This window comes from Neolamprologus multifasciatus, chromosome 6 (assembly GCF_963576455.1).
Source record: "Neolamprologus multifasciatus chromosome 6, fNeoMul1.2, whole genome shotgun sequence".
In the NCBI taxonomy this organism is placed as follows: domain Eukaryota; kingdom Metazoa; phylum Chordata; class Actinopteri; order Cichliformes; family Cichlidae; genus Neolamprologus; species Neolamprologus multifasciatus.
In genome coordinates this window covers 34775843-34788513 of record NC_140444.1, presented here as the reverse complement: position 1 = coordinate 34788513, position 12671 = coordinate 34775843, and the positions used below count along the sequence as shown (strand labels likewise).

At 40.8% G+C, this 12671-nt stretch overlaps 2 long non-coding RNA genes across 2 annotated transcripts; one reads left to right on the top strand and one right to left on the bottom strand.

The window, feature by feature from the left end:
* Positions 1 to 1301: 1301 nt before the first annotated feature.
* Positions 1302 to 2412, bottom strand: LOC146517482 (uncharacterized). Its single transcript, XR_014874773.1, has 3 exons — positions 2146 to 2412; positions 1970 to 2027; positions 1302 to 1844 (listed from the first exon to the last, which is right to left on the bottom strand). It is a non-coding gene; the product is annotated as an uncharacterized LOC146517482 (long non-coding RNA).
* A 2813-nt stretch (positions 2413 to 5225) lies between these two features.
* On the top strand, positions 5226 to 7034 carry LOC146517481 (uncharacterized). The gene is made up of 3 exons (XR_014874772.1): positions 5226 to 6144; positions 6246 to 6308; positions 6420 to 7034. It is a non-coding gene; the product is annotated as an uncharacterized LOC146517481 (long non-coding RNA).
* Positions 7035 to 12671: the final 5637 nt, after the last annotated feature.

Below are 12671 nucleotides of genomic sequence, written 5' to 3'. Positions count from 1 at the left end.
AACCGACATCATGACCAGCAGCTTTTACAGATTTTTTCCATTATCCTTGTAGTCTTTATTGTCCTGCAAGGTAGTAGTTTCTTAAGCATGGTAGAGCCATCCCTCCTCTTTCTTATCCTTGCTGCAGAGCACTGAAATGATTCTAGGTTTCATAACCTGCCAGATGAATTAGGAAATCTATTTGTCCCACTCTCTAAACTCATTATCACTTACTTCTACCGACAGTGTTCAAAAATATATAAAAGACGAGGGAGGATATTCATCTTCATTTTAAAATGGTATAAGGTTCCGTCTTTGAGAGTTTAAGTTTAAATAATCAGCAATTATATCAGATATAATGTCAGGCACATACCACACTGTGCCCGTGCACATTGTGCAAAAATATCACTTTGCACAATTATAAGTGAGGGTGGAAGATGATCGTAACAGATGGCAGAGAGAGGGGAATCTTTCCCTGACATTTGCATGCTTTTTCCAAACAAACACGATCGACATAAACTTGTGCAGCTAGTCGCTGTGAATGGCAGGTGTGGCCATTCATTCCTTTGAGGCACTGCCTCGCTTTCTGTCATTTCCATATAAATTCTATGTTTACTATTAAAAGTCCCTGTTATTGATGTGAGTTAACGTGAGTCTTAAAGTGTCTGACCTGAACCACAATGTCAGAAAGTTGTGTCCAAAAGAGGAAAGTAAAAATTGTTTTAAAAATACTCAGTCAGTGAAAATAGCTGACAGTGATATGACCCGTACCACATACAGGAGAAGACCCACAACATTGTCAAACTCATTTCTTTAACAAAACAAGCCAGAGATGTTTCAGTGTGAGAATAAAACCTGAAGTCTTTCCAATTCTGTATTTATGTTTACAGCCTTACATGCAAATTCTTACATACAAAACAACATTTTTACATTTAATTTTAAATCCTCACCAAGGACATCATAAAAATGCAAAGGCGTAATTTACAGTGGTTCCCAGCATTAAGCACCACTTAATGATCAAAATAACAAAGAAGGTAGAAAAACAAATGTCTTTTTGGTTCATCAGGCTGAGAGTGAGAATGACTTTAAGGGATTTCACAGTAGTTATGTACAAGAATTACAGATCCTTCCATCATCATTTTTTTCTAAAATGTATCTTGAATAAAAACACTTTTGATAACAAAACAAATACATGTTAACTTGTTTTGACTAAATATGATGATGTGGGAACTTTCAGGCTAAATATCTTTAGCCTGAGTCTCAGGTGTGTCAAACATGTCGCTCACTCTACCCACTGTCTGCCACACTGCACCGAAGTAAGAAACCGATAAAGCATTAAATGATGAACTGTTGAAATAAATAACAGAAGATTGACATTATTTTTTGTATAAATGATACCATTAAACAAAAGCATCTCTGTGTCTTTCATAGTGGGCACAAAAACATTTCTGTAAATTAATAGAAATTGTTGATCATTTTGATTATGGAGCAAAGCACAGAAAAAGAACTCCCAGTACTGTCTCTGTATTTTATTTTTTATATTTATTTAGAGTATAAGCTCAGTAGATTTCTTTGTAATGACATTAGATTGGCTGAATGTGGAAAAACACCACAGGCTGCTCAGCACAGGTTTCATACATGAAGAAGAAGAAATTTAAAATTGTGGCAGTCTTTGTTTTATTAAGCAAACATTTTAGTTTTAATGATCTAACACACAAAAGGGCTGTTTGTGACTCTTGAACTGAACACCTGCTGTAACCTGACTGCACTTTACACCAGCTGTTCCTGCTCCTCCTTGTCATCTGTCTGTGCTGCAGTCAGAGCCTTTGAGGATTCATCAGGATTCAGTCAGGATGAGAGTATACCTAATGAAGAGAGATGAAACGCTCAGACTGAAACAGCTTCACTCATAAAACATGTGCATGTATTTCATAATAAGTCATTTGCTGAGTGTCACTTGCTCCAACTCCAATAATGCAAATAAACAAACCTCAGTCATCTCTACAGGTTCATTTGGTTCAGTTTTTAAGATGATGCGCTTCTTCCTCCTGGATATAATAAAAACAAAACAAAACAACTTTAGTATAAATGTTATGAACTTTCAACTTTCGAAGTAAGGGTCTAATGGGAAAATAAAAGAGGAGTAAAGTGTTTGTATTGTTTTACCTCGTCAACAGACTCAAGACAAGCAGAGGAATCAGGATCAGGACCACCAGAGTCAGCCTGATGATATTCATGATTATTATTTCGGATTTCCTTAAAACAGAGACAAATACATGGCAGAGATTTCTCAGCAGTAAGATTAGATTGTTTGCCAGGTGATGCTATTAGTTATTTATTGTCATAATCCACTCATACAAACGTTTTTCCTTTAAAATTAATGAATAAATAACTATTTTAAATATTGTATACAGTAAAACAATTATATTAATATACTAGAAGATGCATTTTCTGAAGAAACAGCAGTGTGAATGCTGATAACTGATATTTTGAGCGGAAATGAAATAATTGCTGAATGTTAAGTGAAAAATAAAGAATTTTTCACTTGAAAACAAAAGTGCAGAACGGTTGAAAACTGAAGTTCACACAGAAGTTGAAAAATAGCCGAACATGTTTAAAATGTGTATTAGAAAAACCTGAGTAATGACAAAAGAAAATTTAGAGTCAGAAAACATCTGAATAAATATTAAAAGTTCATATTCTGCATCTCTGAGCTTTGGAAGACACGCTGTCTGAAAGAAAACAACGATGGTTTTGTTTTGAGGTAAAAACAATGGCTGTAGATCAAACACTGTTGTTTTCTTTCTTCTATGCTTAATCAGCATCCAAACTAATTACTGTATAAATGTGTGTACTGTATTTACTTTACATTTGTTATTTTAAGGAGTGTAAAATTTACTTGTGACAACAGTCAGCTGTAAGGTGGAGTTATGAGTCCCTCTGTTGTTGTGGGCCACACAGTAATAACTCCCACTGTGCTCAGGTCTGATGTTGCTGATGGTGAAGTTGTGTCCTGATGCTTTAGGTGAGTCTTTATCCTCCTTGTACCAGGTGTAACTAGCTGCTGGGTTAGCATCACTGCTACAGGTCAGAGTGACTGAACTGCCCTCCACTATCTCAGCAGAGGGACTCACTGACACAGAGGGAAGCTTTGGAGCATCTGGAGGAGGAAACATACAACATATAATTACAATATATACAATATATAGTTAGAACCAAATTTTCAAATATTAATAGCTTATATTCTAAAAGGAAAACATTGTAAACTTCCCAAAACCAAACAAATCAGCTTTATTGAGGAGTAAAGGAGTAAGAGAAGTGAACTCACACACTGTTAGAATGGAAAAGCTCTTATCCTTTCACAGCACAGTTTGATTGTGAAAACTTGTTTGATTTCAATATTAGAGGAAACTCAATGAAACCGCTTTGCTTTGAAGAATTGCTTTGTGTATAATGAGAAGCTGCAGTTGATGTTCTCAGTTGGATAAAGTCGTCTGTTATTTAAAGAAATGTCACAAATATTTGTATGAACACACTTTTGAAAGTGGAAATGATCGGATCAAACTTTATATCACTATTTACTGAGATTTTGATGTAGACATTTGTAATGTTTCTTACATGTGTTCATATACAGTGGCTTGCAAAAGTATTCGGCCCCCTTGAACTTTTCCACATTTTGTCACATTACAGCCACAAACATGAATCAATTTCATTGGAATTCCACATGAAAGACCAACACAAAGTGGTGTAAACGTGAGAAGTGGAACGGAAATCATACATGATTCCAAACATTTACAAATAAATTTACAAATAAATAACTGCAAAGTGGGGTGTGTGTAATTATTCAGCCCCCTTTGGTCTGAGCAGTCAGTTGCCCATAGACATTTCCTGATGAGTGCTAATGACTGAATAGAGAGCACCTGTGTGTGATCTAATGTCAGTACAAATACAGCTGCTCTGTGACGGCCTCAGAGGTTGTCTAAGAGAATATTGGGAGCAACAACACCATGAAGGGATAAAGTTATGGAGAAATTTAAAGGAGGCTTAGGCTACAAAAAGATTTCCCAAGCCTTGAACATCCCACGGAGCACTGTTCAAGCGATCATTCAGAAATGGAAGGAGTGTGGCACAACTGTAAACCTACCAAGACAAGGCCGTCCACCTAAACTCACAGGCCGAACAAAGAGAGCGCTGATCAGAAATGCAGCCAAGAGGCCCATGGTGACTCTGGACGAGCTGCAGAGATCTACAGCTCAGGTGGGGAATCTGTCCATAGGGCAACTATTAGTCGTGCACTGCACAAAGTTGGCCTTTATGGAAGAGTGGCAAGAAGAAAGCCATTGTTAACAGAAAACCATAAGAAGTCCCGTTTGCAGTTTGCCACAAGCCATGTGGGGGACACAGCAAACATGTGGAAGAAGCTGCTCTGGTCAGATGAGACCAAAGTGGAACTTTTTGGACAAAATGCAAAACGCTATGTGTGGTGGAAAACTAACACTGCACATCAGTCTGAACACACCATCCCCACTGTCAAATATGGTGGTGGCAGCATCATGCTCTGGGGGTGCTTCTCTTCAGCAGGGACAGGGAAGCTGGTCAGAGTTGATGGGACAATGGATGGAGCCAAATACAGGGCAATCTTGGAAGAAAACCTCTTGGAGTCTGCAAAAGACTTGAGACTGGGGCGGAGGTTCACCTTCCAGCAGGACAACAGTAGTAATAAGGGGGCACTAGTCCAATATGGCGGCCAACCAAACCGGTTTGACAACCGGTTTGACCGGATTTGTGTGTGTGCGTGTGCGTGTGCGTGTGCGCATGCGCGTTCAGGTGTGCTCGGGGGGCATGTTAGTTCATGTGTGGAAACACACAGGACGTCAGCAGGTGTTGGCGGGAAACAGGAACTCCAGAGCAGGTGTCTTTTGTCTCTTCGAGGACTCTGGGAAGTAGCAAGGGAGTGTTAACCTTAAGGTGTGAAACAGCTGTGTACTGATGCTACTTCATGTATGGGAACACACAGGGCGTCAGGGAGGGGGGTTTATATGAGTTTGTGTTTTTAACAGGGTTTTAATTTAATCAAACCATAGGGTTTTTTAATTAAACTATTTTTATCACTTAGGTGTATCTCGACATTCAGTTATGCAGACATATGTGTTCTTAAAAGCAATTCTTTGTTTTGAAGCTGAGTGGAGTGGAAGCTGTTTTAGTTCGCAGTGCTCCGGTGTTAACAAAGAGGGGATGGTTTTTATATACATCTAGTCAAAAGTGTTGGTAATGGTGTTTTAGTCAGACTAATGTTCTAAATCTGACAATATCTCAGCTTGCTGCGATGCATGCAATTTATTTTAAAAACGGCACAAGTGGGAATTTCTTCTGAATGGGTAATGTCAGCATGTTCACAAGCGTTTTATTTAATCAATCCCCCCAGTTTTAATTTAACTAGTTTTTTTCACACATCTAGTGGGGTTTCTTTCCAGGGTTGATGCGATCATTTTATTTAAAAATCGGGATTTCGGAATGTTGAACTAAGAATGAGACAAAGCCACCTAGACAAACGGTAGGGGGGGTGTAGTAAGGGTGTTGGCGGGAAACAGGAACTCCAGAGGACCACACATTCATCTCTTGGAGGACTCTGGGAAGTAGCAAGGGAGTGTGAACCTTAAGGTGTGAAACAGCTGTGTACTGGCTTTGTTCCTGGAGAAGGTATTTAACTGAGAGCCATGCTAGGCTCAGGGTGAACTCTGCATTCGTCGCAACAACACCATTTTCTTTGAGATCATCAAAACTAACATCGTTCTTTATAACATGGACATCTTAAACGGTAAGTAAAACAAAACCTATTATTGTATTTTTAAAAGTGTTATGTTAACATATTATAGGATATTCAAACTATCTTTTTCCTAAAACAAAAGCTTAATTTTTAGGAGTTCGGGAGAACGGCACAGGACCCTTTTCTTTAGAAACGGGAGCTTTTACAGATGGAACAACTTCTCTAACAGGCACAAGGTGTGTACAGAATTACGCGATTTTTAATCGTATGTATGTTTTAAGCTTGCGATTGTTTTAAATTATATAATAACAGAGTTTTTCTTTGATTTGTTCCAGGGTTAACAAACTGAGCAGGAAAACATTCAGACACCGTGACCACAGAGCCCATCCTTACAAAAGGTATGTATACAACGGGATGTATAATTGTGTATTTTAAAAAAAACAGCAAATGGGTTTAAACAATTCCAAATGTTCTAAAACCGACCGTTTTACACATACAGAGCCACGCCAGAGAACCTTATGTGCGGAGAACCAGGGCCGTCCGGAATAACGCACACTACAAGGTAAGCATAGGTATATATAAATTAGATAAAAAGAGAGAGAGAGGGAGACACGCTTATTCTGTTTGAAATGGGTACATGTATAAATGTTTTAACACATATCTATCTTCACAGACTGCAGCACAGTACCCCTCCTCTTAATGATCAGGACACCGTACTATTCCAGACGTTTTTGGAATGTTTAAGCAGTATCGACCTCCCAGAACAACAAAAACCTGGAGCTTTGTGCAACAGTGGAGAGTCAGAAGCGATCTTCATCAGCGGTCCTGCAACACCCCCGAGTGAGTGCTTGCCTCGTGATTTCTCTGATGTTTTTGAGTACAGTATATCAGATTTCGATCTTGTTCATATACCCACCACACCAGAATGTGTCAGAAATAGCATTGATTCACACGTAGATTTTGAAGACGACGGTATAACAGACTCTCAAATATCAGCAGCGTATGATGCTTACATGAAGGTTTCAGACGCTCAGCCTGCTGAACAGAGTCATATAGCATCATTAGCTGATAAATTATGTTTGATTGAAGCTAGACTCAATCAATACCACCAAGAAGCACAGGTACAAAGGCAACAGTTTACCAAATTCATAAACAAAGTGTGTAGTACATTAGACATCATCTGCAGCAAAATTTCAAGTCCCTGACTTTTAAAATCCAGACCATGGACCCTCCAAATAAATTATTTAAGCATAATAACGGAACCTCCACTCCTGTTAGATGTTTTGACTTAGAGGCTTTTATGCAGTGGGCTCAAGAAACAAATAACAAATTAGACGATATTATAGCTAGACTTAATAGTGTGCCTGCATCAGCCTCATCTGATACACATCCTCGTCAGACTGTTCCTACGCCTGCTATTGCTGATGGGGCTAATGTTGTTGTTGTTAATAATAGTGATAGTACATCAGGTGTTGCTCGGACCACTGTTGTTACTGATGCTAACCGTATTGCTGCTGCTGCTGGTGTTATTGAGTCTGTTACCGCTTCTACTAGTACTACAGACACACATGCGTGTCCGGGCACCGCTGCAACACCACACACCCCCTCAGTCATTGTAAATTTCTCACAAAGTGATACTATCGTGATTGAGCCCGTTGTGCAATCTGGATCTGGCAGGCGCTCCCAGCCACACATTAGAGAGATACCTAATTTTAATGCTCGCGAATTGCGTGAGCGCCTTGATTTTAGGGGTATAAGTCTTGATCATCCAGAACAAGTACCTGCGCGAGTGCTTAGCCAATGTGGTAGACCGAGCTGTGGCTGGATCTCAACAGGGCAGTGTTCTAAACGTGGTCCTGCGTGGCCCCTCGCTGGCTTCAGATGTTCAGGCTGTTTTAAAACGCTGATGATCGGTATGATCCGGAGCTTTTTCTCGATCGAATTGCACAAGTTATGCAGAGTAATGATGAATCTATCGGTGATGATGAATTAGAGTTTATTGTCACGGTAGCTCAGAACAGTAGTGGTGGGGCTCGCTTAAGGACTGGCACAAATCCTTATGATGAGATTCTCTCAAAGAAAGGCAGACATTTATACACACCAAACAACACACACAACAATTTGTGCTTCTCCCTATGTATAGCACATTCATTAAACTCATCAGCCTCTGAGCTAGAAAAACTCGCTACAGCTAGACGGATGCATGCTGAAGTAGGTCTATACGACACACAGCAAGTATCATTCACTGATGTCAGTAAATTTGAGAAGCACTTCAACATTAAGATTGTAATCTATTACCACACAGAAGGGCGTAAACGCCTGGAATGTTTTTTCACACATGAAGAGCCAAACACAAACACGTTGATGATGTATCTCCATAATCAACATTACCACATGATTTTAAACCCGACCGCTTTTCTTGGTGCATCCTATGTGTGTAATTTCTGTTACAGTACATATAATACACCATTACACCATAGCTGTGAACATAGATGTAACACATGTTATACACTCTGTCAACACCACAGGGGTCCCACAGTGAAATGCAGCGACTGTAACCGCATCTGCAAATCACAACACTGTTACCAGCAACACAAATTACCAGAATTAAAACACAACATGATCCCCTGTGATAATATGAAACATTGCATGCACTGTGGCACCACATATAGAGAATCCAAGAAATCGCCACACAGATGTGCCCAGCCTAGATGCGAGCACTGCCGCGAGCCTAAATTACCCGGAGACTCCGACCATCAGTGTTTCATACAGCCTGTTGAAAAACAGAAGCCTAGCGATAAATACATTTTATATGATTTCGAGACTAGGTACCACAACGGTAAACACGAGGCTAACTTGTGGTGTGCGTCTGATCTGAAGGGCAATAAGTTCACATTTAACACATTAAAGTGTGTGGAGGCGTTTGTGCAACATTACAGACGCCCAAGGTTTCGTGGGTACACGTTCATAGCACATAATGCATCTGGCTTTGACAACTACATACTCCTCGAGTACTTTGTCAGACAGTGCATAACACCTAGTGTCATAATGAGCGGCAGCCGTGTGATTTTGATGTATGACAGGGACTATGACCAGCGATGGATTGATTCGTTCAGCTTTTTGCCCATGGGCCTTGCCAAAATACCCTCTGCTTTAGGTTTTCAAGACCTGCAGAAGGGCCATTTCCCACACAGGTTTAATACGAGGGATAATGAGCATTATGTGGGCCCGTACCCAGACCCCTCCTTCTACGGCTATGAGCACATGTCTGAAAGCGATAAGGTGCGATTCATGGAATGGTACCAGGTTGCCTCACAGAATCCCTTTGATTTTCAGGCTGAACTCAGGCGTTACTGTGTTAACGATGTTGATGTCCTGCGTAAAGCATGCAGCATTTATCGTGACACGTTACTGGGTTGTACACAAGTTGATCCATTCATGTATACCACCTTGGCTGCATTTAGTATGGGTGTGTATAAAACGCTGTTTCTGCCTAGAGACACGCTCGCTCTCACGTATGACGGGGCATATGTTGAGCAGAATAAGACGTTTTCTAACGTCTCTATCGAATGGCTTCAATACGTGTCCCACACCACCAACAAAGTGGTAAAACATGCTCTCAGAGGAGGCGAACAGAGGGTTGGACCGTATTTTGTGGACGGTTTTGACCCCACAAGTAATACAGCTTATGAATTTGCAGGATGTTTTCACCACGGCTGTGTTAAATGTTACCCCGAGAGTGAAGTTAATCCTGTCAGCAAAGCATCCTATGGACTGCTGCATCGCATGTTTTGTGACAAAGTTGATGCACTGAGATCACAACACAGTGTGAGCGTAATAGTGATGTGGGAATGTGAATGGGCTGCCTTGAAGCAGACAGACCCTACAGTTGTGGCTTTCATGCACACATACAGAAAGCCAGAACGCATGAATCCCCGAGATGCCCTTTTTGGAGGTCGCACAAATGCTCCCCTAAAATTCTAAAGCTGTACCAAAGACTGGTTGTGATGAAAAAATATTTTACTACGACTTCACCAGTCTCTATCCCACAGTGCAGTCTAAAAAAGACTATCCTGTAGGACACCTCAAGCATTTACACCAACTTTGACAAGCTAGAAAATTATTTGCTTTGTTAAATGCACAGTTGCTCCCCCTAAGGGTCTTTTTCACCCCGTCCTTCCCTACAGGTGCCACGGAAAACTGATGTTTCCACTCGCAGCATGTGTGCTGAAGACCAAAACCAGCATACTGCATGTGGGCACAGGGACAGTGAGCGGGTGTTGAAAGGCACGTGGGTCTCATTGAGCTTGAAAAAGCTGTTGAGAAGGGATACAAGGTTCTGCTATTGATGAGGTGTGGCATTCCCCAATAGACCGAACATTGTTAAAGACTATGTGAAAGCCTTCCTAAAACTCAACAGGAGGCCTCGGGGTATCCTGAACACGTGAAGACACCTGACGAACAGAAGAAGTACATAGACGAGTATTATGAGAAGGAGGGAATAATGCTAGACCCATCCAAGATTTGTGTAAATAAAGCTGTTCGTAACTGTAACAACGTTGCCTAAACTCGTTATGGGGTCGTTTCAGCATGAGGTCAAATATGGCATCATCTGAGCTCATTACAGACCCTTCAGAATAGCCAGCTAATGTTTAGCGACCAGTACGACGTGCGTCAGTTTTGTTTCATCCTCTGACGACAGTCGCAATGGTGCAGTGCGGCATGCTGATGGTAGAGCTTCCCGTGTGAAGGACGTTAATGTCTTTGTCGGGGCCATGGACCACTGCACACGCCAGACTCATGCTGTATGATTTGCTAGACAACTTGCAGCAGCGCGTGCGTATTGTGACACGGACCAGTGTCATTTTCACGGCACCCCTGGCGAGTGGATGCCTCTCTAGGGTTCTGGGGATCTCACAAGTGAATTAGACTGTGGAGAGGGTGGTGTGGAGGATTACATAGCGGAATTTGTTTCCGTGAGGGCCAAAATGCTACGCGTATCCACATCGCTGGGCAAGACCCAGGTCAAATGTAAAGGCGTAACACTGAATGCATTGAAACTCGAAAGTTGCACCCACGACTCCTTGAAAGGTTTAGTCCACAAGTTTGTAACCAATCAGACATCAGACGACACACCAGTTGCCGTGTCTGATAGCATCAGACGCGATAAAAAGAAGCTTCATTGAAGAATAAAACCATTGTGAAAAAAGTTAAAGTGTTTACAATAAGCGCCGTGCTCCCAGACTATACAACGTACCTTATGGATTTAAATTAGAACAGGCGTTTGACGCCCGGTTGCAGCACCCGTTCAGTATGGTGGTCAGCGGTCCCAGTAACTGCGGCAAGACTTTTTTTTGTTAAAAGCATAATTGAAAATTCTTCCAGGATTATATCATGCAGCATTGACAATATTGTAATATATACTCATGCTGGCAGCATTATATGACCAGCTTCTTAAGATAAGAGACATAAACTTTGTTAACGGTATACCCGAATCTTGCTGATGACACCCTTCTTCCTGCAGAAAGAACAATTTGTTAATTATAGACGATGTAATGAACGATGCAGTAACAATTTAGAAGTACAAAATGTTCACAAAGTATGTGCATCATAGGAATTTGAGTTGTATATATCTGGTTCAAAATTTGTTTATTCAAGGAAAATCCAGTAACCATTTCCTTGAACAGAACTACCTAATATGTTTAAAAAATCCGAGAGTAAATATCAGGTTATGCTTTTAGGTAGGCAAATGTTTCCGGGTAATACTAAATATTTTATAGAAGCGTTTAATGATGCCACATCCACAACATACGGGTATCTTTTAATAGACTATAAAGCTAAGACCCCGGACTATTTAAGACTCCAGAACAAATTTACTATCAGAGCGTCCGGTTGTTACATTCCAAACAAAAATCAGCAAAGAGGTGAAAGGATGTCATCACGCATGCGGAGGAATCTGTCTCTGGTGGAGATGATATACAGGGCTCCTCCTACTCTACGCAGAGTTATTATAGTAATTCAAACTTAGATTTTATCAATGCGCTGTGTGAGATAGCCTTTAATGTATTGCATGGTAACATTCCACTGACCAATCAGCAGTACAAACAGCTGAAAAAGAAAAAATCAATAATCAGACTGATTGCAGACAAAAAAAATAAAAACTTTGAAAAAGAAGAAAAGACAATCAACCAATCTGGGGCGTTTTTTTACGCCGCTATTAGGGGCTGCAATCCCTTTCATAACCAGTCTGATAGCAAACAGGTGAAAATGGAACATGGCAAAAGATGTTTTTGGTACCCAACACCGTTGGACTTAATAAAGCAACAGCAGCAGCAGCAGACAGCAAAACAGGCAGCATCAGACAACAGTCTCAGAACGAGTTGGACAAGGAGATGTTACAAGTGTTACAAGATTCTGACATAGATGTGTATGAGAAGGCTAAAAAATACAGCGATATTCTCCAAAGATACCTTACCCTTGTGAGACAAGGTGCCCGTGAAAAGAATGTATTGTCTTTATCATTACCTGAACAATTTAAACAGGGATGTGCAACCCCAGTCGGCGGGACACATCGCCTGTTCATGGTGATGCAGGGGTGAGGGATCTTGTTGCGGAGAATGTTTTAACACACATACCTAAAAGGAGTAGGAGGAATGCAGAACTTATTCTATCAGCGGTGAGCCGTTCGCCACACTTGATCTCTTACAACGACAAAGGCGAAATTGTTGTTGATAAACACACATCCTGGTTCACACATTTATGATCTAATTAAAGGCGTCACAACCACACACACACCCTCTGAGGGTTTGAGACCTATCGGCTGGACAGAGTTTTTAAAAGCTGTCTCAGATTTAAACGTACCGTTATCAGCCATATCTAACACAGGCATACGTAAGACCGTCGCCATGTATAAAACCGATCACAC